Source organism: Anastrepha ludens, chromosome 3, assembly GCF_028408465.1.
Source record: "Anastrepha ludens isolate Willacy chromosome 3, idAnaLude1.1, whole genome shotgun sequence".
NCBI classification, from domain to species: Eukaryota; Metazoa; Arthropoda; class Insecta; order Diptera; family Tephritidae; genus Anastrepha; species Anastrepha ludens.
Window position 1 is genome coordinate 60,207,108 of NC_071499.1, and position 23,209 is coordinate 60,230,316.

General features: G+C 35.0%; 1 protein-coding gene across 1 annotated transcript in view; it reads right to left on the reverse strand.

Annotated features, from left to right (window-relative positions):
* Positions 1-23,209, reverse strand: part of LOC128858062 (chitin deacetylase 1) — a 145,769-nt gene that overhangs the window by 44,425 nt on the left and 78,135 nt on the right. The window lies entirely within an intron of this gene.

Consider the following 23,209-nt stretch of genomic DNA (forward strand, 5'->3'; position numbering starts at 1 on the left):
GGCAACAACACCAGGCATCTCATTGGGCGGTGTAAGTAATATTTTGACTGAAGTAATGGGTTTCAGAAATCTCTGTGCCGCATTCGCTAAAAGGGAACGCAATACGCGGAGAGGCATGAAAAAGTGATTCTATAGCACGACAACGCTCGGCCTCACGTTGCCAAACCCGTTAAACCTACCTGGAATTACTGAAATGGGAAATCCTACCCCACTCGTCATATTTTCCAGATATTGCGCGGCCGATTATCACCTGTTCCCATCGATGGCACATGGTCTAACTGACCAGCGATGCCATTCATATGAAGATATCAAAAAATGGCTTGATCCGTGGATAGCCTCAAAAGCTGAACAGTTTTACCGCGACGGTATACGATATATACCAGAAAGATGGGGAAAAAGTAGTAGCCAGCGATGGGCAATACTTTCAACGATTCACTTGTAACCATTTTTTCAGAATAAAGTTGTATTTTCATCAATAAAATAGCGAGAACTTAGTTGCACACCTAATAGCACGATCCGAAATCAAAACAAGAGGCAAAAGAGTGGTGTGAACTTGGTTATTCGGCTCTGAAACGAGTTCGTGTCCAGAAATCGGTCAAGAATATGTTAGCATCAATTTTTTGGAATGAAAATAAAATTTTCTTTGTGGATTACTTGCAAACTGGTAAAACAATAAACTCTGAATATTACTGTAACCATTTAGACCAGCTGAAGGTAAAAAATTGTAAAAAGAGAGCCAATTTGCAAACGAAAAAAATTATTTTTCATCAGGATAATGCGCCGTTGTCATTTTGACAATGGCTAAATCCATGAGAACTAGCCCCTAGCGACTTTCATCTATGTGCAGACCTAAAAAAATTCACAGAAACGTGAAAAGCGTTTTTCATCAAAAGATGAAGTCATAAACAGCAATTTTGCAGTCCTTCCAGATTCTCAATACAGGGCTGGAATTCACAAATTGATATCTCGTTGGAATAAGTGTATGGACGTTCAGGTAGACTATACTGAATAATAATTGGTATTTTAAACCATAAAGTTGTGCTTTTCTTTTCGAACCGCAAAACTTATTGAACAAGCAGTGTAAGTGTCAGCCAGATCAATGAATTTGAGTTTTAGACAAAATGGTTTACTATGAAATCAGAATGGATCGGCAACGGACTAAGTGAGTTGGTTTAAAGATCGACTACTTACCTATGTAACATTTACTCAATTAATACCAAACACCATTAAATTAGGTGCACCAGAATTAACTTCTTAAGTGCTTTAATCTACCTGTCACTGAAAGGTAGGTCATTTTTGTTAGTAGCCTTTCAGCGCAGAATTTCACGTGGTGTTCTGCCATTGTGTTTTTGTTTAAAGAGCGCGAAGTCCAGTTTAATTTCTTTTGAAGTTTGCTCATATTGGACACATAAATTTATATGAATTGGCTTAAAATTAAAATTGAAACAAATAAATTGCCAAAACTAGTCAATAAGTCGTAGCGCTATAGTTATTTAACGCAGTGTATGCACAAAACAACATATAATAAACAATAAATAAATACACAAAACGTAAATAATCTCTACTGTGACATTAAAACTTGCAGACGAAATCTGTCTGAGCTCGCATTACTTTCTAAGTTTTTCGCCTAAGAAGTTGCCATTTTGGCTTTAAGGCGATATGCAAAGTGCGTCGTACAAGTACATCAAAGTTTAAGTAAATTTTTCTAAGTTATTTTTGCATGAAATCCTTCGAGTTTTTCCTTCCAGCTGCTGCACTTCAAACACTCGGTTGTTGTATACTTTTAGGGCCAAAGTCTTGCCACATTTTTATACCTTTGCATGTTACATAATGTCAAAAGTATAAAATTATTTTTACCACCGGCTTTTGAACTTTTTCGTTTGCTGCTATGTACTTAGCTGAGGTGTGTAGTGTTTGTGTTGGCAGAGAGTTGTGTGGGAAGTGTTTAAGAGCTTTGGCAATAACAGCTGTTCATGGTGATTTCACGATGAAACTATGGTTTGCCTGGCTGGTTGGTTGCGGCTGCACAGGCCATTACAAAGTTGAAAACGTTTATGCAGTTTTCATTTACGTGTTCGCTTGCATATTCTGCTTCTCTTTTTTTACTTATAAAATTTAAAATAATTTTATTTGCTTTTTGACGGTTTCGCAAAAGGAGGACTAGCAACTCGATGTCAGGTGTTTTTTTTTTTCAGTTTCGGTTTCGGTTTTTATGTAGTTATGACGTCTTGTTAAAGCCTTAATCGAGCGTTGGCTCCACTGACTTTTGCCTGCAACGAAAGGCTTGTTGTCTAAAGTAACAAATCTTCGAAAAATTTCTGCGAAAACTATTTTGAATAAATGGAATCGATTTGATTAAAAAGTTTTGTCGTTTTGCTTCTGAAAAGTCCTATTTACTTTAGAATACACCCCGTAGATCGATAGAACCTGGTTAAAAAGCCAATTTTCCCTATTTAGCGTCTACTGCACATTTTTTTTATATGGAAGAAAACACCCAACACCGTCAGCAGAAAAAATTGATAAAAATCAAAGCGATTTTTGAACCACTTGAAACTTGCGTATTATTAACCGAAATTCATTTAACTAATATACAAAACTGCGTACACGAAATTTTTCTGAAAATACTTAGTAATAAGTTCGAAATTTTGATGAAAATTTACCGATTTTTTTCAAATTTTATACAAAGTTCTAAGTTCAACTTTGTTCAAAATTTGCTTCAGATGGTTCTTGTTGTAGTGTGATCTATATTTTTATAAAATAATAATTACAAAAACTATAAAATAAACAAATAAATAGTCAAAACTAATCAGTATTTGGTGTAAGCTTTATTTTGACGCCGACGTTCTTTAAAAATTGTTTTCTTTTCAAATCACTAACACTTTTTTAAATTTATTTCATTTCTAACATATTATATTTACATAGCTTTTATTAAGGGAGAATGGAGTTGGCATTTAAACTTTTTTTTATATTATATTTTCTTGGTTTTGTAAATAAATTCATAATACCTTAAACGTTTTGTGACAAAATCTGAAGGCGATCGGTGTAAAACTAACACGGATATGGGTATTTGAGTGTCCATTGCCTCAGCTGATTATCTGTACCTGCGCTACTTTAAAGCTTTTTTCTGAAACTTATATTATATTTAAAATATTTTTTTTTTATTATTTTAATGAACGCAAAATATCTGGAGAAAATTGTGTCAAAATTTCAAATCGACTGCAGAAAAAATAGGACCTTTTTTTAATTGGCGCGTACAACTCTGTTAGGTGTTTGGCGGAGCTCCTCCTCCTATTCGTGGTGTGCGCCTTGATGTTGTTTCCCAATTCGAGGGACGTACCGTCGACTCCGTACGGCAAATGGTTTTTATGAGGAGCTTTTTCATGGCAGAAATACACTCGAAGCATGCCATTGCCTGCAGGGGCAGAAACAACTTTTTTATATTATTTGATTTTCATGCACGGTGATTCGTACCTACGCATTCCCATATGGTAGTCACGCACCAACTCATTCAGCGACGGCGGCCGCCGTATACCTGCTCGACTATAAAGCCTTTTCTTTTTTATGTTTGAAGTCCGAACATCTTAGCTTAAACAATACTGGACCAATTGTTTCCACAACACTTCTTCTGCTTATTTGTACATTTTTTAATAATAACTAATTTCGCAATAAATATTAGGTAATTTTCTTTTAGCGAAAATCAGTTCTTATGGATTCTAAATGCTACAAAAATTTAAAAATAGAAAAAAATCTCCATGCGATAACTCAAGAGCGACGACTTCGCATCTCCTATGCCATTGCCCTACTCTATCCAAACGAAGATTTACAATTTCAGGTACAATTTTTGAGTGAAGTGGATGATCTCAGTACTGTGGAAGTCAGGGATCTTCTAAAAATGTTTAAAAGTTCATACTGGTTTTAGGAGAGATAACGACAAGTTCCTCACGCGGCATCAGAATAGCTTACATGGTTTGAGTGTGCCTAATAGTGGAAATTCGTCTCAACCTCATCTAACCAAACCTACCTCGAGAAATACATATCTCCTTTTACAAATGAATTTTGATTTTTTCCTTTCAGTTGATTCTGTTGCAAGTTATGATGTACACCGCAAAATAACTTTTGATGAAGCACCTCCACAGATTCACTGTACCTCGCTTAATTTTTAATATTTTTAAAGAAAATTAGAAAAATATTCTTCAAATGCCACCTTATTATATGGAATTCTATTGAATAAGCCAATACTATTTGTATTACAAAAAAAATTCTTCAAATATTCCTTTTTCTAAACGAATTAATCTTATATCCCTCTTAACTTGACTTGCAGCAATATAAGTCATGCTACACTGAAAGTCATAGCCATTGCATGTTTTTTATAGTTTTATAATAATTTGACTTGTTAAGGTACGTAGGTATATATGTTAGGTAGGTATATAGGTTAGAAGACAAGAGTGTCATAGCTACACTACAAGCAGCTCTAGACCGCCTATTTAATGCCATAATGTAACCCAAAAGCAGCCATCTGATGCTGTTGAAGTAGTGGAGTAGTGAAACGGGTTCTAGGTTTGAAAACTGCGACAGGCTATTCCTAAAAGGCACACTAAGAAACCTCAAGCGCCTAGACATTTGCTAAGAAAGTGTACAACAGTCTCTTTCTCTGCAGGATCCCCCAGCTTTTAAAATAGGAGTTCCACGGAAGTCCAAGTTTCTCCGCCCCTTTTCTAAGAAAGAAATTATTCAGTTCCCTTTAACAATGGTCAAGGGCCATCGATATCTGAGATAGAGACAACTGAAACTGGTTTCGTGGACCCCTTCCTGATATGATCATCGGCACTTTCATTTCCCTCTATCCACCTATGCCCTGGAACTCAGATAAGAGTAAAGTTTCCTGCACGTTCGAAATGTGAAATGAAAAAATGAAATCTCGTGAAGACCTGTGCTTGAAAAATACTGCTAGTTTTTGGCAATTTAAAGTAGACTAAAATATTGCCGGATTTCGAGAAAACTTCCGCTTCAACTTCAGATTCCATCTTGGATCCGTCGGTGAAAGCAGAGGTCCGCACAGACTCTCTCCTTCTTCCAATCCAGCCTGCTTGAAAAGATAGTAGGCAACCATATGCCAAAATTAGCAGAACAACTAAGTTTTACATCCAGAGTACGATACGGGCCTTGAGATCACATTTTTTGTCGGAGACAGGTTTACAAGTGTGGAAAGTTATACCGACCTTCTTAACCCGAATTTCGATGTGCGGCTTCCAATGAAGCTGGGGATCAAGTATTATACCAGGATACTTGACATGCGAGGAGAAGAAGCTGGTTGTTTAATCTATGAAGTCTAAAAGGTGGAGATTTGTATTTTCTGGTGAATGGCATCAACTCCGTTTCATCAGAGTTGACTCTAAGATCATAACTGGCAGCCCTTCGACTGAGTGCAGCCAGTGCACCTTCCAAAATTTCAGCAAGTACTGATGGGAAGGGTCCTGAAACAAGTAGGACGTGTTAAGCTAAATAGCGATGGAAAATTTGGAATAATTAATAAATGAAATGAATTCTATTTGTCAATCACTTTAATCTCATTTTAAGCTTATGTGGGAAGTTAAGTTAATCCAGCTAGAGTTAGATTAGGTTACGTTGTTATGGTTGCCCAGAAAGCGGGCCCACTTGGACGAAAGAAGTTTGGTTCATCCTTTGTGATACCATTCCAAGGGATAAAAGAGGTGAAAGAAAGCTAGTGAACTTTCTAACTCTCTTAAATGACATCTTACTTAACTCATAAACTCTTTTTTAGTTTTCATTTCACACTATATAAAAGCGCATTTTTGGTTCTTCAGCCCATAATTTCACTTTTTTTTAATCAAATTTTGTTTTTTTTTTAACGCACAAACGGTTTTATTTTGCTTCTAAAAAGGGTTTTATTACTCAAAGAGTGAGTTAATAGGACTATGAATAAGTTCGTGCGGTTTTACAACAGATGGCGTAACTTGATTATTATTCCATCATTCCTACTGTCGTAAGGCACAAACGTCAGTATACGTTTTTTATTTGAAGCGTAAACAACAATATTTTTACCACACTTGAAAATGTCGAATTTCGTGCCAAATAATGTGTTTTTGCGGGGAATTCTTCTTCATTATTTGAATATGAAGAAAAAAGCAGCCGAAAGTCATCGTATCTTGGTGGAAGTTTATGGTGAGCATGCTCTATCTGAGCGAACGTGCCAGAAGTGGTTTGCACGCTTTAAAAGTGGTGATTTTGGCTTGGAAGACGAAGAACGCGAGGGTGCGCCGCCAAAGTTCATGGATACCGAATTGGAGGAATTGCTCGATCAAGATCCGGCTCAAACGCAAGAAGAGGTTGCAAAAACTTTGGGAGTTGATCAATCAACCATTTCCAAACGTTTAAAAGCCATGGGAATGATCCTAAAGGTAGGCCATTGGGTGCCGTATGAATTGAAGCCAAGAGACGTTGAACGCCGTTTTATGGCATGCGAACAACTGCTTCAACGGCACAAAAGAAAGGGTTTTTTGCATCGAATTGTGACTGGCGATGAAAAGTGTGTCCATTACGACAATCCAAAACGTCGGGCAACGTATGGATACCCTGGCCATGCTTCAACATCGACGTCGGCGCAGAATATTCATGGCCTGAAGGTTATGCTGTGTATCTGGTGGGACCAGCTGGGTGTTGTGTATTATGAGCTACTGAAACCGAATGAAACGATTACGGGGGATGTCTACCGACGACAATTGATGCGTTTGAGCCGAGCACTGCGAGAAAAACGGCCGCAATACGCCGATAGACACGACAAAGTTATTTTGCAACATGACAATGCTCGGCCACATGTTGCACAAGTGGTCAAAACATACTTAGAAACGCTCAAATGGGATGTCCTACCCCACCCGCCGTACAGTCCAGACCTTGCGCCATCCGATTACTATCTCTTCCGATCGATGCAACATGGCCTGGCTGACCAGCACTTCCGTAATTACGATGAAGTCAAAAAATGGATCGATTCGTGGATTGCGGCAAAACCGACCGAATTTTTCACAAAGGGAATCCGTGAATTGCCAGAAAGATGGGAAAAAGTAGTAGTAAGCGATGGACAATATTTTGAATATTAAATTTGTAACCATTTTACGTCAATAAAGTTTCAAATTTCGAAAAAAACCGCACGAACTTATTCATAGTCCTATTAGTTTTCCATTTTTTCACGTTTTCTCATCCTTGGTTGTATTTTAATGTTCTAGATTGCCTGTACTGTGCTTGTTGTTTTTATTACTGTTCGCTTGCCCGAGTTGCTGATGCACGTTTGCTTGTGGTCTGAGTGCTGTTGCACGAACTCTTTACATTTTTATGTGCAATACAGTTGTCAGACGACAACTGCCACAGTAACTACGGGCACAGTGGCGGCAGCAACAAAGCTGTGTCACGTTTGAGTAGCACAGGAAGCTGGTAAATTTTAAACTGATTTCGGGGCAACGTTAAAAGCGCAGCGCACACCTTCAACACCTGCAGGAGTTACCTGCGTGTTACTACTACTATCTTGATATTATCGTCGGAACGATAGTGAGGAAGGTGATGGTGTTGATAGGTTGATAGCAGTAATGATGGCTGGCACTAAGATGGTTGCTGAATGCATAAAGCTTAAGTTGCGCAACCAGACGTACGATGCCTCGCTATGAATTTCCTCGCCCGGGGGGAGAAGCTAAAAGCTAACTACTTAGGAAGCGGTTAGACAATTTACTACGCGGCGACGTTACGAGTGAGCAACGTGCACTTGTAATCACAGTGGTTATCACTAGCGTTATCACTATTGCCATCGTCGAGTTTAGAGTACGGCTGGCTGAGGTTGAAAGGTGTGGTGCCACATCGGCAAAGATTCAACAAGGAGGTGGATAGGATTACTTAAACACGGTGAGAGGCTCATGGATTAAGTTTGGATTCAGAAATGGTGTGTAGTAACTAGGCAAGGCGTATGTATTTCTGAAATTGGCCTGTGGCCTGGCAAGCACTTGCGTTTGTAAAGCCTCTATGATTGGCTAATGGGAGATGAGCCGCAGGTCCATTTGCAAAATTGGTCTAATTACAAACTGAATTGGTAAAAGCAACGAACAATTTATGAGATAACATCAAATATTTTTAATTGGTAGATGATATTATTGATAGAAAAGATGCTAAGCAGGCAACCCCAATGAGAGCGTGAGGAGTAAGTCAAGCAGAAGCTTTCAATTGCGCCTATTTTTTCAAGCATTTGAGTTTCTAACTCGAGTTTCATGGCTTTAAATAGCGTCTTCAGATATTCAATGGTAATTTAAATGAGAACAGGTACATTTTCAGATATAACTTTTTTCGAATATATCTTCACTAAATTGAAATAAAAAAAATTTTGAAGAAAGGAAATGCTTTGAAGCTTTAAAGTCCTTTAAAAAATATTGTAAATTGATGGAAAAATGGTAAACTAAGTATGCGGCATTAATATATAAAATCTCGAAAGAATGAATAAATATTTTTTTGAGGTTGTGAATGGGTTTAATGTCCATTTTGCAAGTATTTTTCTAAGCAAAAAAAAAACGATTTATACTTGCGTTAATGTAAGTAAAATAATAATTTTTTTAGTGCTCATAAATGGGCTAAACTACTGTTTTTGCTAATGGCAATAAAATAAAAAAAGTTAACATAGTATTTACAGTAATGAGGTAAACAAAATTTTGTGGTCGTGAACGGGTTAAATTCTTTTTTTTTGCAAGTGGCTAGATAGGCAATAAAATAAAGAAGTTGTGGCGAACATTAGTACATGTTCGTACAAAAATTTATTTTTATTCCTACTTGTCTTAATGCTAGTTAAATAGTACACTTTTTTGTGCTCGAGAAAGGGTTAAACTCATTTTCTTGCAAGTAGTTGACTAATTAATATAATAAAGAAATATAAATTTAAATTTATTAGTAGTAGTAGTTTAGTTAAATACTAAATTTAGTGAAGCTAATTATTATAATTTTTCAATTTTATATTTTTTAGGTGGTTGTGAATGGGTTAAATTATTTTTTTTGCAAGTAGTGGACTAAGCAATAAAGTGAACAAGTTTATACTTGCATCAATGGCGGCGCCATAGCTAATTATTTTCATGGTCCTTACCGGGTTAAACTCCGTATGTTTAACTAAACCGTAAATAATATTGCATGTGTTTATGGTACGTTTGCAAAAATATCACTGAAAAAATTAATTTTTTTGGGGTCGTGAAAGGGTTAAATTATCTTGTTTGCAAGTAGTTGAATAACTAAGAATGTAAATAAATAAAAATTTAAATAAAATTAAAAACAATTTTTAAATTAAAAAAAAAATAAATAAAATGTTTAAATTTTACATATCTTAGGTAGTCGTAAACGGGTTAAGCTCCGTATGTTTAACTATTATAATAATATTATATTTATGTTTGCAAAAATATCAGTAACGAAAATACATTTTTTTGTTAAATTATTTTTTTTTGGCTAGTAGTTGAATTAGTAAGAAAGTCAATAAATATAAATTTAAATAAAATTAAAAACAATTTTTAAATTAAAAAAAAAAAAAAAAAAAATGTTTAAATTTTACATATCTTAGGTAGTCGTAAACGGGTTAAGCTCCGTATGTTTAACTATTATAATAATATTATATTTATGTTTGCAAAAATATCAGTAACGAAAATAAATTTTTTTGTTAAATTATTTTTTTTTGGCTAGTAGTTGAATAAGTAAGAAAGTAAATAAATATAAATTTAAATAAAATTAAAAACAATTTTTAAATTAAAAAAAAAATAATATATTAAAATAAAATTTTTAAATTTTACATTTTTTAGGTAGTCGTTAACGGGTTAAGCATCATATTTTTAACTAAGCCGTAAATAATATTATATATACATACGTTTTCAAAAATATCACAGAAAGAATTAATTATTTTTGGGGTCGCGAATGGGTTAAACACATTTTTTTTTTGCAAATAATTGACTAAGTAAAAAAGTTAATAAATAGAAATTTAAATAAAATTAAAAGCAATTTTTAAATTAAAAACTAAATAAAAAAAAAAGTTTTAAACTTTTACATTTTTTAGGTAGTCGTAAACGGGTTAAGCACCGTATTTTTAACCAAGCCGTAAATAATATTATATATACGTTTGCAAAAATATCACAGAAAGAATTAATTTTTTTTGGGGTTGTGAATGGGTTAAATTAATTGTCTTTTGCAAGTAATTGACTAAGCAAAAAAGTAACTAAATTTTACTGACCTTGAAAGGTAGTAAAACTATACAATTTTGGGGTCGTGAATGGGTTAAATTGGTTAAACGACTAAGCAATAAATAGTATTATATTTGAGTATGCGCTAATACCAGTCAATGAATAAACATTTTTTTTAAGTTCGTGAATAAGTTAAATGAAATTTTTTGCAAATAGTTGACTAAGCAAGAAAATAAAACAAGTTTATACTTACGTTGATATTACTAAAATTAATAATATTTTTAGTGTCTGTTAATGGGTTAATAGATTTGCAAGTAATGGACTAAGTAATAAAGTAACTAAATTTATATTTATGTTATTGGTAGTGAAATAATAATCTTTTGTGTGGTCGTGAATGCGTTAATTTTCCTTGTTTTGTAAGATATAATCTTTTTTATGCAATTCTTTCAGTTTTTGATTAAAAAAAGGGCTTATTGCAGTTATTAGTTTATATATAAATATATATAATTGGCGGGTACACCCTTTTTGGGTGTTTGGCGGAGCTCCTTCTCCTATTTGTGGTGTGCGTCTTGATGTTCTTACACAAATGTTATTATTTTGGCACAGAAAAAGTACTCATTTTACCTACCGTAAAAATATGAACTACATACCTACATATGCACATAAATTCAACTCAGATCTCTGCCCCAAAAAGCTCATAAGCAACTTAAATTTTTTCATTAGTAATTGCATCTTCAACAACTATAAAGCGACTTATGAAATTTGCACTACTGCAAATATCAAATCTTGCCTGGTTTTAGGACTGATTGAATGATTCCCATTAGTTTTTGTTATTGCTGCAGGCGTAACATATTAAAGGTACAAATGTTTTAGCAACACGTAATAAAATAATAATATTTATATTGTGCTGCGTTGTGGCTGCTGCTAACCAAATATTCCAAACAATGGTTTATTATTTATTACAACCATCTACAAACTTACGCAGCAGCACTTTAATAACAACAAATACAAATGCATAATGCGAGTATGTGTGTGGTGATGATGGTTTTCTAAAATGTTGTTGTGAGCGGATGTGTGCATCAATAAAAAACGAAACAATGCGCTTGGCAAGGTTTTAGCATATTCAAATTGCACCCTTTCTCCGACACTGTTTTGTGTGTGTTGTGAGTGCGTATGTGTAGGTGCATTCATGTGCACTAGCTTCGTATTTCCTGTCTTTGTTTAAGTATGTTTTTTCTGTTTTGGTTTTATTTTTGGTTTGTGTGCTTTTGTTTTACTTTTGTATTGTAAACAAGTAATCTAATCCAACCAAAAAAGTTTGTAAATTTAATTTCTATTTTGTGCAGCTTTTGTTCTGCTCAACAATGGCGGCCGCTGTACTCGGTGTTACTCGCACTTTACTCTTCACTCAATGAGTTCAAATGGGTAGTGTTCAATTTTGCGGCAGATTTTTGTTTTCGTTGTTTGGTTTTAGCTTAGCACCCTTCTTTTTTGTAGTAACTTTATTGCATGCGGTTTCTACTTTTTTCTTTGTTTGAAATTATGCAAAAAATTTTATTTTGCACTTAATGCAGCACAACTTTTGGATTGGTTGAACAATGCTGCCTATATTTTGTGAGTTGCTAACTTCAGTTTGTAGAAAGGAAAATCCGTTAAACTTGAGTTGATGAACAAAGTGAGAGAAATCACTTTTTAGAGGAAGAAGTTTTCGTAAGAAATTCCGCTGTGGCTGGTTTCTATGCTTGAGGAAGAAGTCAAAAGCTTATCCTGCGAGTTAATAAAAAATTAGTATGGATGAAAGCTGTTTGCGCCTTCGTTTTATAACTATTACATACCTCAAAACTAAGTAGGATAAAAATTCAGAAAAAAGTACAGGGTCCGGCATTCGAAGTATAACTAATTAAAAAGGCCATAAATTTAGTTTGGAAAATTACTTTTATTCAATTCAAAGTAAAAAATGTGTGAAAATAACACAAAACTAAGAATCATTTTTTTTTTGCTCGATATGACCTCCTCTTGCCTTGACTATGGCGTTGAGATGGTCCAGAAACGAATCGCAAGCTGTCCGAATATAAGTTGCAGGTATTTTGACCCACTCTCGGGAAATGGCTTTTTTCAACGGATTTTGCTCTCTAAAACGGCCCAATGATAATAATCCATCGGATAAGCGTCTGGTGAATGTGAGAGCGCTATGATATTTCGCATTTACCTTGACGCCAGATACGCTAAAAACGATTGGAGAGCGCCCATCTGCGGTTACAGCGGCCCAATCCATTACCTCTGGCGGGAACTGCCTCTTGGTGGGCAATCGATGACTCAAATTCTCGTATGAACGGTCGGTTAAATGATCTTTAGCGTTTTGAGAGTTTACGAATTGCTCAATTTGAAAATTTTTCTCATCAGAAAACACAGTGTTTGGAGATTTACCGCTTTCGGCTTCGGCCAAGCGAAGCAACTCCTTCGATCTCACTAGTCTGACTTGTTGCTGTTTTGGTGTGAGATCATGCGCTTTTTGGATCTTGTAAGACTTGACTTTGAGATAATCTTTCAATATGCAGCGGGTGCTACGGTCAGATATTTTCAGTTCTTTCGCCATTTGATTGGGGCTTCGTTGGGGATTTCGCTCAAGTCGTTTCTTCACTTTTTGAACCATTTCAAGTGACGTTGCAGTCTTTTGATGACCACCTCCATGACGTTTCGCGATGCTACCAGTATCATTGTAATGAGTAATGGTGCGATAAACAGAAACTTTATTTACTTTAACGTGCTCGAGCTCACGAACAATCGCTGGTTGTGATTTTCCACCCAAATACAAAGCAATCACACGTTTTCGTTTGAAATCCATTACTGCTTTTCTTTTTTCGCGTTTACTCTCTGCAAAATGTTTTTGCGCGCTTGTAAACAATACTCTGGACTGCCATTTATATTAAAAGTATATCCGGCCTGCGAAGGTAACCCGCACGACACTCAGCACTTTTTCACATGCTTGTTTCGACAGAGTGGGAACAAAGGGAGAGGGTTGCTAGATAAGTGAGTTCAACTCGTATCTAGCAGAGTGGGGGCAATGGAAGAGGGTTGCTCCCACTCTGCCGAAACAGGAAACTCTTGTATCCTGAGCCCACCATTAGATGAGTTTGACGAGGACGACTGATGCTTTCGCTGCACAAAAAAAAGATTTCATGGGAAAAATCTGCTTGATTTGAGAAAAAATATTTTATTGAAAATAAGTAAAGCGTGGTCGATATAGTAGGTTCGTTTTAAAAATTTTAAAAATATTATTGCCCTATGCGAAAGAGCCTACGTTTTCCTTATTTATGGAACATGATTTCATTCATGTGGCTGTTTCGCTGGCTTAACTGTCGCACATCCTGTTAACCCAATCTGACGAGACTTTGGCGACGGTTTGCTCGATATCCGTCTTAACAGACTGAATCACACCTTCAAGGCAGCCAACTGAAATAGCCCAGATGGCTGCTAGCATGATTACAATGCGCGCTATTCTGCTGAAACCAAAGACTGCCCAAGTCCATTACTTCTATTTCAGGTTACAAACAATTTTTTCTCATGCCTCTGTAGCCCTCACCGTTGGCCGAAATAGCATTTCTACCAGCATTTTCAAAGAAAAATGGGCAAGCGATGTCACCGCTTCAAAATCCGCACCAAACTGTCACTCTTTGAAGATGCATTAGCGTCTAGACGATCTCACGGGCTTGTTCGATCCCCATATGCGGCAGTTTTGCTTATTAACATAGCCACCGAGATGAAAATGCGCTTCGCCAGCAAGTGTGATTTTGACTCCTATTCAAAATTGCACTGTTTGGGCTACATAACATTGTCGTTGAAAGAAAGCTGCAATATTTTTCAACATAGAGCGATTCATTTCGTTCCGCGGGGATACGATACTCACTTTTAATCAAGATTTTCAGCGGCAAAAAGCTGTACGTGCCCAGAACACATAATCAACATATACAACTACTATATGGACCACCCTCTAGTTTACTATGTAATATGCCGAACCAGTTGTAATTTAATTTTTTGTCGATAGAGCTTTTAAGCTTGATGCCACAAAAGTTTACTAAATATAACTTCGAAGATTTCCATAGTGATAGCTTGGCTATCTTCTAACTGTCTTCATGTAGCCGAGCTACATACATTTTTTTTTTACTCGATTGCTTGCATTGAATAAGCTCTCATTAGTGCTAAGATATTTCTGCTGCAAACTATTGAAAAATAGTAGGAAATTTTCAATTTACGCATTTTTAATATTACTGAAACTGTCAAGTTCAAAAGTACACTCAAAATCCACACATTTCAAATGTATGCTTGACGACACTTCTGAGAGTGCTCGTCATATTTTCTCGATGCGTAGTGTGTATGTACAGTATTGTGAAAAATCTAAGAATTTCTTTATGTATTTCGCTCATAAAATGTATGGCACTTAAGTTCAGTGCACGTACATTAGGGATGTAAATCCTGCTATTTCGGTAGATTTCATCGAGGAAATATACATTTCTTTAAATGGTGATGATAGAGTTTATTATCTGCAGCAAGCATATAAATTTCTATCAATAAGCCAGCCAAGAAGCGCTGCTTTTCTATTGCTGCCTTTATATGAAAAAAAAAAAACACTCTGAATATTTGAGTTTTTTGAGATCATTCTTTGCTATGTTTTGATTTAGAATACTAAAATAGGTTGAGTGTTACGCTTTTTTCAAAATAATTTTGTATCAAAGACAAAGGTACTTAATTTTGTATCAGTCCCGAAAACTTCGGGTTAAGTAAAATCTCGAAAATTTATATCCCTGGCGTACACAAATTTCGGTTTGAATTTTGTTGTCTTTGTTGCTGATATAGTCCAGATAGTCGATAGATGTCGCTAGGAGTATTTTTAAACCTTCCCAAATATCTTGTTTTTTTTGTCTGTCATCTGTCAACAATATTCAGTTCATTGTTTGTTACGTTTCATACAGCAATGCATTTTTGTCCCTCTTAAAAATGTCGAACTTCGTGCCTTCAAACAATGATTTCCGGACATCGAAAAACCACTTGTGAAATGCTGCTCTCCCAGTTCAAAAGGAAGTCTTTTTTGCAACGAATCATTACGGGTGATGATAAACTGGTGTATTTCTCCAATCCCAAGCAGACGATACGCCCGGCCACAAGCCAAAAACAACGGCCAAACCAAATCGCTTCGGCCGCAAGGCAATGCTGTGTGTTTTCTGGGATCACAGCGTGGTATGATTTGGTACGAGCTTTTAAAACCAGGTGAAACAGTTCACGGTGCACGCTACCAACGACCATTGGTCGATTTGAACAGCGCTATACACCAAAAACGCCCAGAATATGCCGATCGGCGTCACAAAGTAATTTTTCTTGATTTTCTTGATGACAATGCACCATCATATCGAACAAGAGCGACACGGGAATTGGTGGAGATGTGCGATTGGGAACCGCTGGTGCATGCGGCTTACTCACCAGATTTGGCGCCTTCCGATTATCATTTGTTTACAACGATGGGCCACGCACTTTCCGAGCAGCGCTTCAATTCTCACGAAGAAGCCAAAAAATGGCTCGATGATTGGTTTGCGGCCAAAGACGGCCAATTTTTTTGGCGCGGCATCCACAAATTGCCTGTGAGATGGGAAAAATGTGTCGCTAGCGATGACTATTATTTTGAAGATTAAATTTCTACTCATTTTTGGTTAATAAACGAATGCTGTCTATGTCAACTGAATGGAACGAACAAAAAACCGCAATCGATTTTTTTCTTATTGCGAAATGCCCCTTCAAAGCGAGTATAAACTTTAAATTATTTGCGCGATACTTTACGAGATAACGATCACTATAGCCATCTATCGAGAAAATAAAGGAGTCGCTAAAAATTCTCCTTGATTTTTTATAACTTTTTCTTAGCGTTTTTACACATTTTCTTCATATAAAACAAATTTCAAGCACTCGTTTTCAGAAAAAAATGCAAAAACACGAAAATTAATGTAAAGAATATAATTGCGGAAGAAAAAAACCGTTTCTAATGCAATTTCGCAGTCTCTCATTTTCCTACCGCGAATTTTTTTACCTCGGCTCTTATCGAAAAAGCCATTTGTGATTAAGCTAGCAAAGTTGCACATATTTTGCACAGTACTGCATCGCACACAAACTTTCACCACTCACTGTTACACTTGAAATATCAAATAAATCTTCTTGTCTAAATTTTTTCGAATGGTCGAAAAGCGCTACATAAGCGGTTGCTGTTCGTAGTAGAAGCCAAATGCTTAAAGAAAAAAAAACAGAAAAAAATCACATATATAAAAAATTGGGTAGGAAGAGCGGGGAAAATGTGTGTGTGTGTGTAGTATGTCATATTTCATGTCGCCAGCAAAGGCAAGAAAAATACGCACTTTAAACGCAATGCGAAATAACTTGAAACAATTTGAGGCAAGCACATTAAATCATATTATTTTTTCGTTTTGGTGGCACTTTTCAACATTTAAAGCAAAGTGCTCTCACAGAGGCTTACACGCAGCAGAAAGTAGCAATATGGGTCCTCTATGTACAAATATAGCTAAAGGCTGCATATTCTTATGTGTAGAGAACTTTAGCGAAGGACTAAAATATTTTTCCCCAATCATATAAGTATATGCATGTATGCGTGTAGGCCAGGCTAAATGTACGCATGTATGTGCAACAGCCAGCATTTAAAATCATCATATCTTGGGCAAAGCCCTTTTTTCTTGGGTTCATGCATAAAAGATTTAATTTAGAATTTCTCGTGACTCAATTGTGGTAAATATGGCTATGAATGAAATGAATGCGCTACACTTTGTACAAAATATAATGCAACTCTAAAAAAAACTATTAGAAATACTAACTTTCTGCCAACCGACTGCCGACTCCTATTTCACTCGTCATTTGGACGACAAACAACTTTCTGATGGTTAGAAATTAAATTTCCAAGTTTAGTAGGACCCTGCATGTGTGTGCGTGCGGTGTGCTTTTTTTAATGGCGCACATAGAAAATATTCGCCAGAAATAATTCGCCTGCGCTTGCAGCGTGTTTTGAGTTTATTTCCTTGCAGTAGTTGTAATTGTTGTTATTGCAGTTGCAGCAAAAAGTTGCATATGACTTGAAGTTTGCTCGTTTATCACCCTTGAATCCTCAACGCCGCTTTGCATATGCTTGACAGTGTGCTCATTGAAATACTGTATTATGTGCCTCCAGGGCGTATGCGTAACTTTTGCATTTTTCTGTTTTGTGAGGGAAGTGCGAAAAAGTTTGTTGCCACTTCAATTGACGGCATGGACGATTTGTACTTCACTACTCTGCGCTCAAATCAGTTGGCGTTCGCGAGTGCGAACATGTGTGTGTGTGTGTGTGGTTGTGTGATAGAGTGTCGTATGTGTCAGTCAATAGTGCTGATGTGCTGCTGTTTGCGCAAACTCACGAGTTTTCTTCAATTGCGAGCGAATGCGAGTTGAAGAACTTTTGCACGTTCAAAAATCGTTTTTTATTTAGACAAGTGGCTCTAAGTTGCGTTTTGAAATAAGTTCAGTTACATATACATTTGGGGGGGGGGGGGGGGGGGGGGGGGGGGGATTATTTTTTGAGATATCTCGCCTAGCAAATTCAGCATACATATAAAATCAGATGAAAAAAGTCTATTAAAGCAAAGCTTAGAGCTATTGGAACTAAATGACTGAGCTAAAAGCTTTACATACATATATACAGCTACCATAATTGCCAAGGATCTCCTTCTAATATAAGTTCTTAAGCGGCCGCCGTAGCCGAGTGGATTTATGTCTACCCTGCTTGATTGGTTTCGGATTAGATGCCCCGTGTGCATGAAACGACACAGTGGTCGATGACAAATTTCCGAGTGAAATTTCGCCTTGCAACTTTTTCTTATGGAAATTATCTACCACTGATCATGTAGGTGTCTCCGTTAGTATAAACTCGCACACCAAACATTTCAGGTAGGCTCGTCCAAATACATAAATATTTTACAAAAAATATTTGCTCATATAGCTAACAAACCTCACCTTTTTTAGAACTCATAGCTAGTTGCAAATGTGCATACTGTTTTATACTCATCACTTGTTAGGGGTTCTTATTAACATAATGCATATTAAACACTTTCAATAAATAAATTTCTATATTCTAAAGTTAATTTCTTTGACGACTGCTAGCATGAACCTGTAGCTGTTTTATTTTGCTGCTATTTCCAATCACCGGTCTGTAGAATGATTCGTAGTTCTTCTCGTACACTCTACATTTGCTGTGTGATTCTAATCCCGGTTGGAAATCCCAAAAGCTCTTATGGAACTTCATTAGTAACGACTATTCAACAACTATCATAAATAATGGCGACGGAATTCTCCTGATGGCATCCGTTTTCCTTCAGCACATTCAAGATTTCGCCGTCATGTCGATCTCGACCTACTTATTCAAGAATTTAGTAATGATCTCAGGTGAAAAATTATGAAAAAAAGTTTATATATTATTAGTGCTCACAAAAGAGTTTCCAAATAATAATAACACTCATCAACAAATTTGAAAAAAAAAATTCAAAAAAAAAAAAAACCTCACGTTGTACTGATAAATTTTTTTCCGCAGATTAGGAATCGTGCTCAAAACCGTAACCAAACTTGATTTTGGCACTTACCAAACCACAATGGAGAAAAGTCGTTTGATAAAAATTTAAAATCGCGTTTGTGAAAGCTTTAAGGGGGTAGTATGGTTTTTTTTTTTTTTTTCATTTTTTTTTTTTTTTTTTTAATTATTCTATAACATCTTAAGATTATTGTGTGAAAGTTTGAAGTGCATTAGAGTAAAATTGACAAAGACACAAAGGATTAAGTATCTACCTCTCCAACCGGATTTCACGCTGTAAAAATCTTCACAAATCTTTAAACGCGTTTTTCTCACACTTGCCTTTTTTACGGTCGGTGTCCACTGTAGATTCATATCTACTGCACCGATTCTTTTCAAATTTGGTTTTTTTGTTTCTTTACTTTATTCACGAGGTAATGACGTCGAGTTTTTTTTTTTTTTAAATTTTGTCATATTTTAAAACAACAAAGTTTTCAAGTTTTTTTTATGAAAAAATCGGTGTTTTGACTTCAAAGCGCTTTAAAAAATTTAAAAAAAAAAAAAAAAAAAAAAATTCGACGTTGTTACCTGCGAAACTTTATTAGCTGATGAAATCAATTTGGTTTTTTGATTTTAGTTGATCCAGTAATGAGTTCTGAGGGACAAACTTTTTTATGAGACGTCCGCGAAGATTCGCTGCCACCAACTCATTTCTTCATAAAAATCAATGAAAATTTCACACAATATTCTTTAAATATGACTTTATAATGAAGTAATTTTAAAATTTTGAATAAATCAACTGTGTCGACAAAAAAAATTTCGAAAAATATGCTTGTTTTACACCGAATTAACCATACTACCCCCTTAACCTTGAATTGAGCGCTTCCATGCCTATCCAAGCATTTTGGGAATTATCGTCCATTTTTCTGAACATTGATTTATTTGCAGGTCTGAGTATAATAAAAAGTAAACTGAAAAAATTAAAAAAAAAATTTATAACTTTGAGATTTATTAAGTGTTGAAAATTTTGGTACAGAATTTTTGAAAGTAAAGTATTTTTGGTTGGTTTTAACATAAATATTCCTTTTAAAAATATTTTTTTTTTTAAATAAAGTATAGAAGTTTAGGTAGGTAGGTTTGGCAGCCGCATCGCTCATAGAGACAACGATGCCACTTAGACCACGGAGTGGATCCGTTGTGAGCCGCGGGGGCTGGGCTATATTTCCCTCTCCATATTGAACCATCCTGAGCTTTTGACAAAGCGTAAAAGGTTGTTGATACCTAAAGTGTATAGATTATCTATATTCGTTAAGAAGTAGGATTTTAAAAATCGGTTTCTGCTTCTGGCTAGAGCCGGGCATGTGCAAAAAAGGTGTTGAATTGTTTCCAATTCCTCCTCATTTCTGCAGCTACGACAGAAATCATGCGTGTACACGCCTAATCTCCTTGCATGATTTCCTATGGACAATGTCCTGTGAGGGCCCCTACTAAGGTCCTGATTTGAAGTCTACTCAGTTTTATAATACTCTTGGACAGACGTAAATTTAGCCTTGGCCATGTTTGCCTACCAATTTCGCTAGCTCAGGTGTTAGCGCTAATCCATCTCTGTTTTGCAGAATTGATTAGTGCGTCCTTAATGAGAAGCTTATAAGTTGCGAGAGGTATCTCCGGAAGAGTTGAATTTTTGAAAATAAAATATAGAAGCATAGAATTTTGAGAAAAATTAATTTTGAGTTTTATTCAGTGTTCAAAATTTTAATACTGAATTTTTGAAAGTAAAATATTTTCAGGTGTTTTTGATATTAAACAAAATGAATAATAAAAGAAATTTGCATGAAATATACTTTTTAAAACAATTTTTTGGAAAAAGATAAAGCAGTAAACTGAAACAATTTTGAAAGCAAATAATTTTTTAATTGTTTTTAATATTAAAAAAAATATATATATATTTTTTTAGCATAAAATATATCTTTAAAAAAAAAATTTTGCAAAAAAAGTATAAAAGTGAACAGAAATATTTTTGAAAACAAAGTAATAATTTTCAAATTTTTTCTGTGTTGAAAATTTTGGTGCAGTGTTTTTTAAAGTGAAGTATTTTCAATAGTTTTTAATATTAAAAAAAAAATTAATTTTTTATCATGAAATATATTTTTTTAAAAACTAAAAAAAACGAAGTATACTGATAACAATTTTAAAAACAAATAAATAATTTTTAGATTCAATGCTGTAAATTTTGGGAAAGAGTTTTTTAATGTAATTGTTTCAATTATTTTTCATATTAAAAAATACATATTCTAATGTTTTTGCCATAAAATATACTTAAAAAATAAAAGTTGTTGGAAAAATTTATGAATGTAAAGTGAAACAATTTTGAAAATAAATAAATAATTTTGAGATTTATCAGTGTCGAGAAGTTTAGAATAGAGTTTTTTCAAGTTAAGTATTTTCAGTTGCTTTTAATACAAGATAAATAATAAAAATACTTAAAATTAAAATAAAAAAAATTTCGCTCGAAATATAATTACTTTTCAAAAAACTTTCTTCTTTGGAAATAATTTCGAGATTTATCAGTGCTGAGAATTTTGGTGCAGATATTTTTAAAGTAAAGTGTTTTTGGCTGGATTTAACATTCAAAAAGTTGGTTTAAATTTAAATATAATTGAATAGTTTTTCTTAATAATTTTTGGGCGAAGATTTTTATTTGGAAGGCAGCCACAGGTTTTTTCTTTTTTTAGGTCACATGCAGCGAACCAGTCAAAAATACAGTATGCCTCTTATTAATACTAATCTGAGAAAAAAAATTAAACAATATGTGCCAACACATAATTGTTACTTTAGTAAAATAATAAAAAATTAAAAAAATTGTTAACAAATATATTTTACCCTAAAAATTAAACAGTTTTGTTTTTAACTATTCAAAAGAACCAAATACATTGAAAAGCTTTAGACCAAAACTTTAAATACTTAACCCCTTACCGCATATGGGCCCATATATGGTATAGCAGTTTTGATTAAATTTTATTTCAAAATTAATTATTATAAAATAACTCAAACTATTTTAAACCATCAAATATATATTTAGTTTTAATAAAACGTAAAAAAATTGTCTATGATTTTATGACATTTCGAAATAACCTCATTTTTGTGCAAGTGGGTGAAAAGGCAGGATTGAAGTGCAAGTGATTCATTTTCAAAAAACGATAACAGAATAAAAATAAATATTTTCATGCAGTCTTATTTTAGTACAAGGGGTCTTATTTGGAGTACTCATCTTTCTCGACAGATACTTAATATTTTTTCCTAATTTTAACTGCTTTCTATACCTCACTAGTTTTTATATACGATCCCGTGAAAAAAAATTGAAGTCCACTAATAAATCAAGTTTCAAAAGAGGTGAGGAGTACAACGTGGTGCAAAATTAATCATCCTATCGGAAAGTTTATAAATTTTGTAAATGGCGTCGTATATCAATCATATTTGACACTTGCGAACTAGACTAAAATAAGTAAAGGCCAAAACAAAGATTTTTTTTTCTACTTGGATCACTTGTCTTGGAATCGCTCAGCTATAAAGTTCGGTACCAGAGATTTTTGCAACCGCAATATGAGATTATAGGGAACTGTTTTTTAGCAACCTTCAAAACTCTGAATTACTGTTTTCAGTCAAATACTTTCAAATCATTTTTGAAAAGTCCACCATTGTGAGATTAGCATTTTGAATTTCCAAATTTTGATGCGAAAAATGTATACTCGTATTCAACCATTTTAAAGATGTACAGAAATCAACTTACAAGGAAATCGATTTAAATTTCGCGAATACTTTCGAAAAAACTCTTTGAGAACAAAATAAGAGAGCAAATATGAAAGCCTCACGCTGTATCTATTAGTTTTTCTTAAGTCTTTCTATAACTGCAGATAAATGTTTCAAAGGATTTTCAAGATTTAAGCTTTCCTTAAAGCTGAACTGCCGCTGCACGTTCCGCAATTAGGCTAAGATGTTCGGGCTGCAGGCTCGACCTCTCTTTACGGACACTAAAGTAACTTTAGAAACTTTGGGCTCATCCCCCTGACAACGGATAAGTGTATACCCTCGCTTAGTCCATACTCTTCACCCACATTCCATGAAGGGAGGGGAGGGGGGCGGACTGGGTGCCACACTTGGAGACAGGGCGTGGTGAATCTTGTGCACGGATGGCTCGAAGTTGGATGGAAGGGTTGGTGGCGGAGTATTCTGTCAGGAGCTCTTCATCAGCCCCAAATTCAGGTTACCGAATCACCGCGCCGTGGAACACACAGCAGAGGTGGCCGCAATCAAATAAGCAGCTGATTGTTTGCTCACTTACGTAATATTATAACTGTTATGAAAGTAAATATTTCCCCGATAGACAAGCAGCAATTAGGGCTTTCGGCTCTATGATGGA